The following is a 13,290-nucleotide window of genomic DNA, read 5'->3' as shown; positions in this document are numbered from 1 at the left end:
TTCAAATTGTGCAGCTTTTAAATTCATTACGATTTCAGAGAAATAAACAATTACAATTCTGGCTATACATATATTTTTTTTTTCATTTCAATTTTCAGTATAAATATTTCTGAAAATATTCTGTATATTTTACTGTCGAGAATTTTTTTTTTTTTATTATATCATGTTTTTTTTTTCAAGATGCTGAAGAAAATATAGACTGCATCTTTCAGGTATTCCGATCGAAAATACATACCCCTGAAATCTGTTTCGGATCTTTTTCCCTCCCATATTATATATATAATAAAAATAATAATAATAGTAATGAAAGGTTTTTCCTAGAAATTGGGACACAGATCGTTCTGAATTTTTTGTATTTTTCTTTTTTTTAAAAAAAAAAAAAAAATTAGTGGCACTCCAAAATTGTAGGTTTTAAATTTTAAATTAAATTTTTTAAAATGAGCATGAGTTGCATATTCACTAAAAAAAAATGTCATGTAATTATCAAACCATAAATACAGTCTTTGTTGGTAAATTATTAATAATTTTGATATTTTTCTCAAATTGAGAGATTATAATTTTTTTTTTTTTTTTTTGATGAGTTTTGAGAACATTTAGATTGGTTTAAAGAATAGCTATATGTGAAATGCAGATAGTATGATCTAGACTATTTCCTGCGGAAGTGTTTTTTATATATTATTTTTTTTTTCTTCGGTAACCGGATCTGAAAAAAGTGCGTAGAATAGGAACGGTGATGTGGTGGATGGTGAGGGTTACCCAGCATAAAATACTTGTAAAGCTTTTCGATGATGATGGTGATGTTGATGATGGTGGTAGTACATGTACATCCAAGTATATATATAAAATGATAGGATGTATATATAAATGCGTATATATAGTGCAAAGAACAGAGGGTGTTGTTAAACCAACTGCGGCAGATGTTGGCCCTTGGCACGCGCCCTTCTGTTCTCTATTCAGTGGTGCTCAAAAAAATTTATATATTTATAGAATAATCTAGAAATTTCCGTTGCAATAATTCACATATTGTATACATACTTGAGGGTAAATTTAAATGACAATTCAGTGTAATTTTTAAGGGACAAATAAATTTATATTCCCGGTGAAAATAACAGCAACAAGGTGATTTTAATTTTGTTGAATGTTGTTGGCATATATATTTTTTTTTCAATGAAAAATATTTAGTGCAGAATAAATTTTGTTTTATTTTTATGAAGATTTCTAATTAGCATTTTAAATTTTTATTCAATTATAAATGTGCTTGTTTTTTTTTAAATTGGAAAGTGATATCGACGATGAAATGTCTTGTCAGTTATAAAAAATATATCCAATGGTGGAAAGAGATATGGTTTTACCAAAGGGCTTCATAAGACATTTCTCATTGATCAAAGAGTAAGCCAAGTCTTCAGCAAGTCCCAGAGGCGATTTTATCATGGATCCAGTAAATGTTCACACGCGCGTGCCGAAGCCAATGTGTATCGTATTACTTTACCGCACATATATCCACTTTAATATACGTATATGTATGTTATCCTTTATCCTTCCTTCAAACGAAATTAAATATCCTCCGGGTTAATGATAAAGGGGTCTGCCATCATTGATCAACAACTTTACAGTATATATATATTGTTGGTAATGGAAATAAAGAAGCGTATACGTGCCATTTAAATTTCCTTTTATTTTTTTATTTTTTAATTTGATGTTGCGGTTGATTGTTGCAATAAAATATTTGTCCAAATTCAAAAATCAACCATTAGCCGCAGGTTAATTAATTTTTCTTTTTTTTAAAACATTACGTCTTTTGGATTTTTAATGCGTCCAAATTTCTTGCATTTATTTTCAAATAGCAAATTAATTTTTTAACTGCAATGATAAATAAAAAAAAAAAATATATAAATTCATCATTTTTAATGATTGGAGAAATAATATTTTCCAAATTTCTATCAAGTCGTCAAAATTATATTCAAAGAATTTAAATTACATTTATAATATAGGTATATTTAAAGAAAGATGGTTCGAGAAAAAAAAAATATATATAAAAAAAATAAATGAGTAAGCAGATAAATTTGACAGGAGACCACGGGTGGACATGATTTATTAAGGAGTCAGTTTGATATCTAGTTATTAGGCTATATCGATATTGGATCGTTAATGAAATACAAATGAGTTTGTTGCGGGATTAAAGAGGGAGAATTGCATACACTGTGTATATATAAAATTCAATGTAAACTTTTTTTATTTTTTCAATCAAATTAGTTGGCAATGCAAAAAACCAGTTTGAACGATTTTGAATGAGACCATCGCATTTGTGCTTGCTTCTGAAATTTTTAAAATCTTCTTTTACATATACCTTCGGGCTAAATATTAAAACCATATCAACACTTTTTTTTTTTTCTTTTTAAATTGAAATTGTACGATTAAAGTTCAAAGAGAAATTCGTCATTATTAAAAAAGTAATTTTATTCAAACTTATATTAATGAAAAAAAAAAAAAAAAAGAAATAATGAATGTTTTTTTTTTTTTAAATTAGAATTTTTTTTCCATTGGTATATGATGCTTATTTTTGATAAACGTTTTTAAGACTTTAATAATACGTTCTTTAAAAAAAGCGGGAAACTCAAAAGATAAATTTCTTGGAATGTCGTATTTTTCTTCCTTCAAGATTTCTTTTTTTCCTTATTTTCTTTATGAATTTTTCCGTTTTATATATATACAACGATGATGCTATGGACAATTATTTTTATTTAAAAAAAAAAAAAAATGTTTAGTATACGCATACGTGTGTGACCTGTGCCTAAAAATTTCTGAGGTCTTTTTTGCGGCAAGGACGCGTACGCAACAGACCAGCTGCGTTCACAATCGACATCCTTCTCTTTGTGTATTCACTATATATATTCTCCCTACCATGACGCGATTCATTTGAACCTACTAAATCTACTATCTCTCTTTTTTTTTTCCTTCAAATATCGGAGTCTTTTTAAATCAAACGACGAAAATCTCAAGGATCTAAAAAACCTACAGGAACCATATGCGTATATAATATTTATTCGTATAGACTTTAAGAATTTTCGATCGTCAACGGTCTTTCACGATTTTCTTGTGTCATTGATGTTCTACCGTTGGTTTAAATTCATTTTTTATTCGTTCGATTCATTCATCACGTGGTATAATAGTTGCAGTTCATCAAAGAATCCACCGAATGTAAAATAAAAATTTTAAAATCACTTATTAAATTTTAAAAATGAATTTCACGTGAAAAATTTTTTTTTAATTAACAAAAAAGTTAATAATAAAGTCATTTTCATTATAAATAATAATTAATTAAATGCAGAAACATAATATAAAAATTTAATTAATGATTTTTATAATTTATTAGTCACTCATCATTATCATAAAGTAAATTTAAATTTGAAGCTTTTATTTTTTATATTATGTATCAGCCAAAAAATATTTACGATGCGTGCCAGGTTATACAAGGATCATTTAGTACATCAGACAGTTACATTCTTTGAATTAAATTTTTTTTTTTTTGTCAGCCATAAAAATGATATACAATTGACATATTTTTTGAGTATGCATGTTTGCTCATATGGATACATTAATTTACCTTATTTGGAAATTTTATTTTTATCAACAAAATGAAAGCTGATTTTTTTTTTTTTAAATTTATTTTTACTCATATTAAATTTGTAAAATTATTCGCAGACGTCACATACACATACACAGTGTACTGACTAATTCTTTTCTTTATTTTTTTTGATGTCCTGCTTGTGGTCAACACAATGGTAGACAATTATTCAATTTTTATTTTATATTTTGTATATAATTATTTTCTTAAATTGTTGTTAATTGTTGTTGTTGTTATTATTTTATTTTTTTATGTAGTTGGTTATCTTTGAGATAATCTTGTTTCACCTGCTATGCCATCTGGCTGTTTATGGCTATAAATATATTTTAACATTGACCCGTACATTGAGGTTTCATCTGCTGAATTTTATTATTTTTAATCTTGAATATTAACGAATTTTTTTTTATTAAATTTCTTTTCTTGCTTCTTCCTTCCGTTTATTATATGTTTTTGTTTAATTCAAATGAGAAAGAGTCTTGAGTAAATTGGTTTTATTATATATTGTATTGATAATGAATAACGGATTCGAATTGTTGAAAATAAAATTGTAAAATACAATGATTGGTCAGAATATAAATTCATATTCACATGGTGAATCGTGCTTCCGCAATTTTTTTTGAGGTTTGTTTTGCACCCTGTAGAAGGGGAATCAAAAATATAAAAATAAAAAAATGTTGATGCTGTTGAATAAAACATCTTGAAAGTTAGTGGATTGTAGAGAACCCAAAAAAATAAAAAAGAGGAATTGGAAATGAAAAAATATGATGATAGGACAATGATGTGAGAATCTATGATATTCCAGTCTTGTTCGTGGGTCTAAACTCGACCGTATGTTGAGGAAACTCGTGCAGGCATGCGATGTACAACTTGCTACTTTATCATGTCATAAAAAAAAAAATAAAATACATATAAATAAACACGTGGACATTGTCAAGAATAGTAATTAGTACGGGCCTAGATAAAATTCTTGATTCTTTTTATTTTTACAGAAACTGCAGGAAACTTGAAAATACAATTTATTTTTTATTGCGATAAATAATGATCGGTCCACAATGAAATTTTTTTTGAGAATAGTTTCCGACTCTGTTTAGCTGACAAATTTAAAAAATATCTACTGATGCATTTTCTCAGAGTTGATAACAAACACAACTTGGCTATCCATACTCGATCCATGTATCACCAAGTGGTAAAAATGCCGACGAGTTTCGTGGCTCTTCTCATAGCAGCAGCACTTTACAAGCTACCTCGTTCCATTTCGATTAAATAATTCGAGTTTGAATGAAGCCTAGAATATTCACCATCAACAATACTCAAATAAATTTATAAAAATAATATTAAAACAAATTAAATTAGATCAGCACACTTTAGTCGACTTGAATATATTTCTTTTTTTTCCTTCTAATAATTTCTCTATTTCTCAAAAGTCTTTTCAATTTATTTATTTATCAAAAATTAAAAATAAGCAATTCCATATATACCAATCAAATATTGATTGTTTATTTTTTCAACTTGTTATATGTACTTTGTATTTTGTATTTTTCCATGCACTTCAATAATAATGGTTGTATGAAGACGCATTCAATTTTGAAGTGTCATCCATAAACTTAAGACGAGTAATGTTTCGATAAATAAATAAATACATATGTATAAGCAAGTCCTGAGGGAAAAGTGACGAAAATATCTGCAAAAAAAAAAAAAAATCTCGAGGCTGATGACGTATACTCTATATATTCACTTGCAAGCAATGTCCCTGAGGGCTTTTAAATAATTCACCACATCTGGAGGAGGTTAGGGAGTTGGTTGAAGGACAAAAAGGGAAGGTGGATGGAAGGGCAAGTCTGCAACACTAGGTACACCAGTAGTATGTATGACAAGGTGAGCCAAGAGACGTTCGGGGTAACATTCAAGAACCGATCAAATATTCACATGTTCCTCAACGTCCAACCCCATATTTTCCTTTTTTTTTATACTTTCCCTTTCCACAATATGAGGGTGGCATTTTAAAAAAAAACTCAAAACTCATTCGAAAAACTTATACAACTACTTCAGCAATGAAGTAAGGTCATAAAATCTCAGCAACAGCTTCAATAAATACACATCCACATAAGTACCCTGAATAACTTTCTTAAACTACATTTTTTTTTTTTTTTACTTTTTTTTTTGCTCTAGCTTTAAAGTGTTTTGATATTTTTAACACCACTATATAGAAATATATCTTTGAATGGCAGAAAAAAAAAAAATAACAGTAATAAAAATAAAAAAAACCTAAAATAAATAAAAGTGAGTTGTAATATATATATATTTTTTTATTTTTACGATCATAAAGATGAGAAAAAAAAAAATAAATTTCTAGACATATAGATATTCAGTGAAATAATCGTGTCCAAGCATAAGTCTTTTTTACGATCCACTAGTAGTTCTGGTCAAGTGTCCCCACAGGGATCTGCCATACGACCAATTTAAACAAAGACACATAAAAAGGTCTGGCCTTTGGGGTCCTATTATGTCGTGTCGTATTATCAGAATCCATCAAAGTACATGTATTAACAGTCCAAATATAATTTGACACAAGTAAAAAAAATTCAACAATTTTTTTTGAAACATGTCCAGAATTCATGAGTATTTTTTTTTAGTTTTATTTGGGTTTTTTTTTTTTTTTTGATTTCTCAATAGTTAGATACATTTGACAAAGAGTAGATTGAAAATATGTTTGAGTATTGTTGAAGGCAAATGATGAACAATATATGATGGATAAAAAAATGAAAATAAAAATTGAATGGGTCAATTGATTGAGTTTGAGTGGATGGTATTGCCAATCGACCACACTTGAGGGGGTTGAAAATGAGACAAGCTGGTCAACGAGGCATGTCATCCCTATTTTGTCTAATCATCATTCTAATTATCACGGTAACCCAATCCCCAAGAGGGTAAAAACACGCCTTGGCTTCCTAGTTATTTTACTAAAAGTTTTACCCTCTATTCACTTACAGCTTTCACGTACAAGTTTTTCTTTTATCTTTGTCTTTCACAGTTGTCACAATTATTTCTATCTAAGAAACATCAGCCAATGTCTTGTTGTCAACATTATTTTAATTTTTTTTTTTTTTTTTTACACTTATTTTTCTACATTCTCAACAGTTTCTAAACATTTTCAACTGTCTTTCCATTATACTGTGTGTATTTGTGCATATACATATATTCATGTTATATTGATTAAAATCGGGGGAAACTTTGGTGGTAGAATTTACTCATTCTCATTACGACCGCTTATCTAAGTTTAACAATTAATGTTTTCTCAAAGAAAAATAAATTAATTGCAAGTGAAGGAATACTCTATATAGTGTTTATTGTAAAGTTTCTAAATTTGATATTTCGATAATGTTTGGTAAAAAAAAAAATTGGTTAACCATATCAAGATGTTTACAAGTTGAATTGTATTTTAATTCAAATTAAATATTATTATTAAATTAATTAATAATTTATTAATACTTTTATTTTTTATTTAAAAATTGATTTTTATTGTTTAAAAAATTTTTTTTAATTATGTTTTAAAATATTTTTTTAACGTCTGACTAAAAGCTGAGATATTCTACTTAAATCAATTCAAAATCACATATTTTTTTTAAATTTAAATTAATTTTAAAATAACATACACATTCAAATACATTTAAAAATAATTATTTAAAATTTTTAAGTCACTTGTGATTCCTTGAATATTTACTGTCCAACTTTTCATATTTTCCAAGTGAATTTTTTTTATTTTACTGGTATTGTTTTGTCTTATACTTGGTGACAAAAGATGTTTGTCATATGTAGATAGACGTCAACAAAGTATGACACTCTCAACTTGAAAAATAAAATGAAAAAAAAAATAAACATGCGTGAAGGGTACATACAGTGTTGGTGTGGCTGCAAAAAAAAATAAAATAAAATAGAAAAAAAAACAGTGTAGTTTGAAAAGTCGTGGAGATAAATATTTGAAGAATTTGTCGTTTTTACCAAGGGGAACACACCAACTTCTATCGCACTTGTTCACTAAAAATTTCACTCAATTTGCATTGTCAATATATTTTTTTTTTCTTTTTGATTTTATCCTAATTTATTTATTCATTTATATTTTCACTTTGACAATGTATAGCTGATGTAAATTTGATAGTAAAAAATTTTTTTAGAAACTCTTGTCTAATGGAAAAGTTTTCGGACGATGATTATTATTTTTTTCATTTCTTTTTTTTTTGCCAAAGGGTCAAATGACAGTTTAACCAAGTCACACAACTTTGATGACAGACGAAAAAACTTTTTCGTATATATATCTCTGTCTATGCATGTGATGATTGAATGTATTTGTCAGTGTGTAAATGTGTGTGTGATGTGTATTTGTAAAATCAGTGTGTATGGTAGATTCAGAGAAAATGTTCGGATAACCGGAATAAAACGTACCATCTGATTGGAGGAATGGGGATTTGAACTTCATTAATGGATTAAGAGTGCATGCAGATCGATACGATTAGCACTCACTCGACAGTTTTGCCTGCATTTTATGTGATTAAAAAAAAAAAGCCAATTCACTCGTTTTTTTATTTTTTTTTTCATCAAAGTTTATTGAACTTTGAATTAACAATTCACAATTTATTCAATATAAAAAATTCAATTTTCAACAAGTTGAAAAACTGAAAAATTTTCAAGACATTAAAAAAAGCTAATTTATAATAATTTTATTATAATTATTTATATTCAAAATAAACAATTATAAATTCATCATAATTTATCGCGTAAAATTTATTTAAAAATCAAATTTAAAAAATTTATTATTTTAAATAATATCTATAATTAGAAAACAATATTTTCATTTAAAAAAAAATATAACGTGAGGCAGTTTATTAAATAAAAATATAGTAAAATAATATTTAAAAAAAAAATACTAACAAACACCAGATAAATTAATAAATAAAAAATAAAAAAATAGTTAATTTATTTTATTTTCAATTCACTTTATTGTAAATTCAATATTCATTAATCAAATTTTATAAAGTACATATTAGTTTGTTTTTTATTAAGCCATTATCATTGTTTTGTATTTAAATTAAAATTTGTTGGTGTCCCTAACAGTGATTGCTATGGTTTAATGTTATCCATGATGTAACATAAAATCAGTTCTCAATCCCTGATGCAGAACTAACTACAAATGTACCACTATTATTTTTATCCATTTTTTTTTTCCAGTATTATTTTTATCTCATCTAAAATCTTTTAGATTTTTTTTTTTTATTCTATATATTCTAAAGTTATGAGCCCCATACTTATTTGCATGTAAACGACCAACAACCCCTGTCTCTTCATCTAAACAAATGTTCATCTTTAAATTCTTATTTTTTTGATACCTTATTTTACATCAATGGATGTCATGCATATTACCACCACTAGCCTATAATATGTCACCATTATTTTATCTACTTTTTTTTTTTATTTCTTTTCTATTTTAAATTTGTAATTTTATCGTTTTTTTTTTTTCTTAATGTTGGATTTTTGATAATGTTTTGTGTGAAATAAAAGGCCATGAAAGTTTATCAAATTGCTGGTCTTGTGTGAGTTTAAAACTATGGCAAGGGTCGTAAGGTGAAATTGTGAAAGATGGAATGGGATTTTGGTAATGGCTTATTACAGTAGCATGACACATCTCGTAGCCAGATGTTGGAGGTTTAACCTTCAATGAAAATTTGACTTTATTTCTCTCTTAGCTTCTATTTTCTTCTTCATCATCATTATCAAAAATTAAATGTCATATTTTGCTAAATATATATTTATTTATTAATAACAATAGTACTTTTAAAAATATAAAAAAATTATTAAAAAAAAAAAAAAAGCTTCAAGTAGCCTAGTAAATATATATAAATCGATTTTTATAGATTGACATGAGAAACGTGTAGTTTGAAGTTCTATTTGGTTGTCATATGGGGGTTGAATTTTAAAACTACTCTCGTGGGATCGGTGTGGCATCTCACACAAAATCAGGCAACAGGAACTTTGGGTACTTGCGTGGTAGTTGTGACACGTCCCATGAGACAACATTCATGTATGTTCTCTTATACATATATACATGTTACAATTTGTATACCTATATGCGAAATGCATGTCAATCGTGGTAAAGTAATACTCACCTATTTTGAATAAATTTTCACCTATAGTCATTTGAAATGTACACATCATCGTGTTACTAATATAATTATTTAAACACTATTTTCTCTCTCGATTTATTATATAACTCAAATGAATCTTGATTTTTTTTTATATTGAGTATTAAAAATTGTAGTATCTATTATCATTTTGGTTTAAAAAAATTCCTACAATTCATTGGAATATTATTTATTTTTTCATCACAATTCAATTGTTTTAATTGTTTTTAATTTTTTTAACTATCTAAAATCCATCCCCTACCCATTTTTGACCAATTCAAAAACTCCCATTTTTTTTTCTAAACTAGCTTAGATCTTAGACAATTTAAGAAAAAGAAAATTACGAGGATAGCTCAACCCCATCATAGTAAAAAAAATTAAAAACAATTTTAAAAATTTTTAAAATGGTCAAAAGGGGTTGGGGGGTGGATTTTAATTGTTTTTAATTTTTTGACTGAGTGATATTATTTTTAAATTGATTAAGCTAGCTTAGAAAATGGAAATGGCAAAGGGGTAGGGGGTGGATTTTAATTGTTTTTAATTTTTTTTGACTATCTAAAATCCATCTTCTACCCCTTTTTGACCATTTCAAAAATTCCCATTTTTTTTTCTAAACTAGCTTAGATCCTAGACAATTTAATAAAAAAAAAATTACGAGGATAGCTCAACTCTATCATAGACAAAAAAATTAAAAATACTAAGCGTCATGCTTAGTATATATTATTTTTTTTTAAATAAAAAATAGTTGTGTTCCAGTTGAAGTGCATTAAACTTTGATCATTATCAAGGTGGTTTAGTATTGGTTGAGTTTAGCTTTCGAATAATAAGGTTCATGATCGAGTCAGCTGGACACAGTTTGGGATATCGAAGTATAGCTTTTATAGATATAGAGTTTGGCTTTGGCCAGCTGTGTTCAGGACCCTCAGCTCTCCTGGGAAATGATACCACTCGGCAATGACAAAATGGAAATGATCTAGGAATAGCCTCTTGGTACTTTAACAATATAATATATTTTTTCAATCATGATTTCAAATAATTTTCATACTCTATTTTTTATTTAGAAAATCTATCAACAAAATTTATCACATTCTTGTATTTAATTATTTTTCATTTAAACTTGGTAGTTTTTGATAAAGCAAATGACATGGATTTCTAAAATTTTCATTCAACATTATATACATATATTATATATATACAAGTATCTTTTTGAATTGTATAGGACAAAAGAGCCCACAAGATTTTGAAACTTTGGGGAATCTTTAATTATGCTAAGTAACGTCTTTGGTAGAAATATTCATCTAACAGTATTGCAATGGTCATAATATTTAATCACTACTCGTTTATTCTTCTCCCTTTAAATTCACCCTCTTCTTCTTCTTTAGCACGTTGACAAAATACATACTAGTCAGGAAAATAATCGTCATTTTCTCAATTTAATTTTATCATTTTGTTACCATTAATTTTTTCAACATCATTTTTATTTTTTTAAATAAACAATTTAAGTAACAATAAAATATTGTATCTTTTATTTTAAAATTATAAATTGTTTATTTAATAAAGGATTTAATATTTTTTTTATTTTAATTCTACGTAGACATTATGACAATATATTTTCACTAACAATTTATTTTACTTTTAACCCTTTTACTGATCTTAAAGATTACGCAACAAACGAGACTGCCGGTTAAATGGGGTGACAAGTTGTCTATGGGGCCCTTATTTCTGTATAAATTTTTCAAGTATCACCCTTATTCTGCCAGAAACAAAACCAAGATTTTCTATATACTCTGAAAGAGTTTACTGATGTTTAAATTTTTTTTTTAATTTTCTCATTTGCGTTAGTGTTCAAGTGTCTAATATATTTTATTTTTATTTTTTTAAATTCTTTGTCACTTGAGGTATATGACAACTAAATATTCCAAATTTTCCAGTCAAATTATTCGCAAATATTTTGGCTAAATAACTTTATCAATAAAAAAAAACCATATACCAATTATGAAAATGCATTTTTTTAATTATATTTTTTATTATTTCCACTTAGTAAATACAAAAATTTCTATAGATATATATTTTATTTTATCAATTTCAATTTTTCTTCATATGCTCATAAAGTTTTTCTAACGTTCCCTACTGGTTTGCCATCTTCTACTGATATATATATATTTTTTTTTACTTGACTGTTTCTCTAGCATTGGGGGTTGAGAAGAAAAAAAAAATATAAAAAAAGAATAAGGATAGTAGGGACGTATTCAAGAAGCATCAGGGGGTGAGTTTCATTTTTTGACACCCGGTGTATTTGATTCCACCCTTGTAATAAACCCCAGGGGTTGACTCGACGCCGCTTTTCTTCCCTATATGTCATATCGACACCTCTCACCACCTCCAAATAACTTGAAAATAAAAATAAAAAAATAAGATGACTGCTAGGTAATTTTCTTTCATATTTTTCTTTCCACACAACGACATCTCTTCGTAATATACCCTCAATACAAATTTTCTTATCCAGTTTCATCAATTTATTTTTTTTCTTCAAATAAATGACTATATATTATTTTTTTTTTCTGTTTAGTTTTCGATCCCCTTGTGTTTGCCTATCAACAACTCATTGCTATCATTTTTTTATTTTTAAATTTCATTATTGAGTAATTTCTTTTTGCTTTATTTTTTCATATTTATTTGTATTTTTATTTCACTTGATAATTTTCTTTCTCTTTTATTTTTCTTTGGAATATATTGAGAAGCTTCAGTGATCATGCTACATGATAAAAGACAAAAGGAGGACATAGTTATATGTATATATTTATATCTTTTGACTTCTTGATCACGCATGATGAGCACCTTAAGATGAAGCCATACCTATGGATGATGACAACAAAGCAATTTTATAAGACATCGTAATCTGATTTGGTACCACCTTCAGACCAGAAACTCCTTGACAGAATACCTTTTGGGTTTCACTATATATTGGCAATCTTGTTAACTTCAACATGACTGAATTTTATGTTGATAAATTTAGGGTCAGATCGGTATTACACAGAATTATATTTTAATATCAATTTAATTATCTAAATATATAATTAAATAAGGTCAAGTCTTGAAAACATTTGTAATTTTCGATTGTGGCTATAAAAATTTGCAGTAAAATTTTTTTATTTTTGTGTTTTAATTTTTTTTATAATATTCTTTTTTTGGTAGAAGGTGGTTGGTAAAGAAAAGTAGGAGAATGGGTTAAGGAGAGTTGAGAAAGCTGTCATCCTTTTTCCTTGCACGACTTTTCCAACTTGTTTATAAATATATATATATTTACAGAGCAGGACAAAAGTTACCCTTAAGAAGTCTTTAAGAATATCTAAGGTATATGGAGAAAATTTTCAGGGGCACATTTATGGTGGGGTTTAAAAGTATTCGCATGCGCATTATGATAAAAAAAAAAAAATTCTGACCCGCCTCCATGTACCCGCCCAACGGTGTCTCATCGTTTTACCTACTCTA

At 27.0% G+C, this 13,290-nt stretch overlaps 1 protein-coding gene across 2 annotated transcripts in view; it reads left to right on the top strand.

Moving 5' to 3' along the window:
• LOC122849903 (protein lozenge-like) overlaps positions 1-13,290 on the top strand; it is a 43,247-nt gene that overhangs the window by 11,121 nt on the left and 18,836 nt on the right. The window lies entirely within an intron of this gene.

This window comes from Aphidius gifuensis, linkage group LG2, assembly GCF_014905175.1.
Source record: "Aphidius gifuensis isolate YNYX2018 linkage group LG2, ASM1490517v1, whole genome shotgun sequence".
In the NCBI taxonomy this organism is placed as follows: domain Eukaryota; kingdom Metazoa; phylum Arthropoda; class Insecta; order Hymenoptera; family Braconidae; genus Aphidius; species Aphidius gifuensis.
The sequence above is the reverse complement of the archived record's forward strand: the minus strand, read 5'-3'. Positions and strand labels throughout refer to the sequence as shown.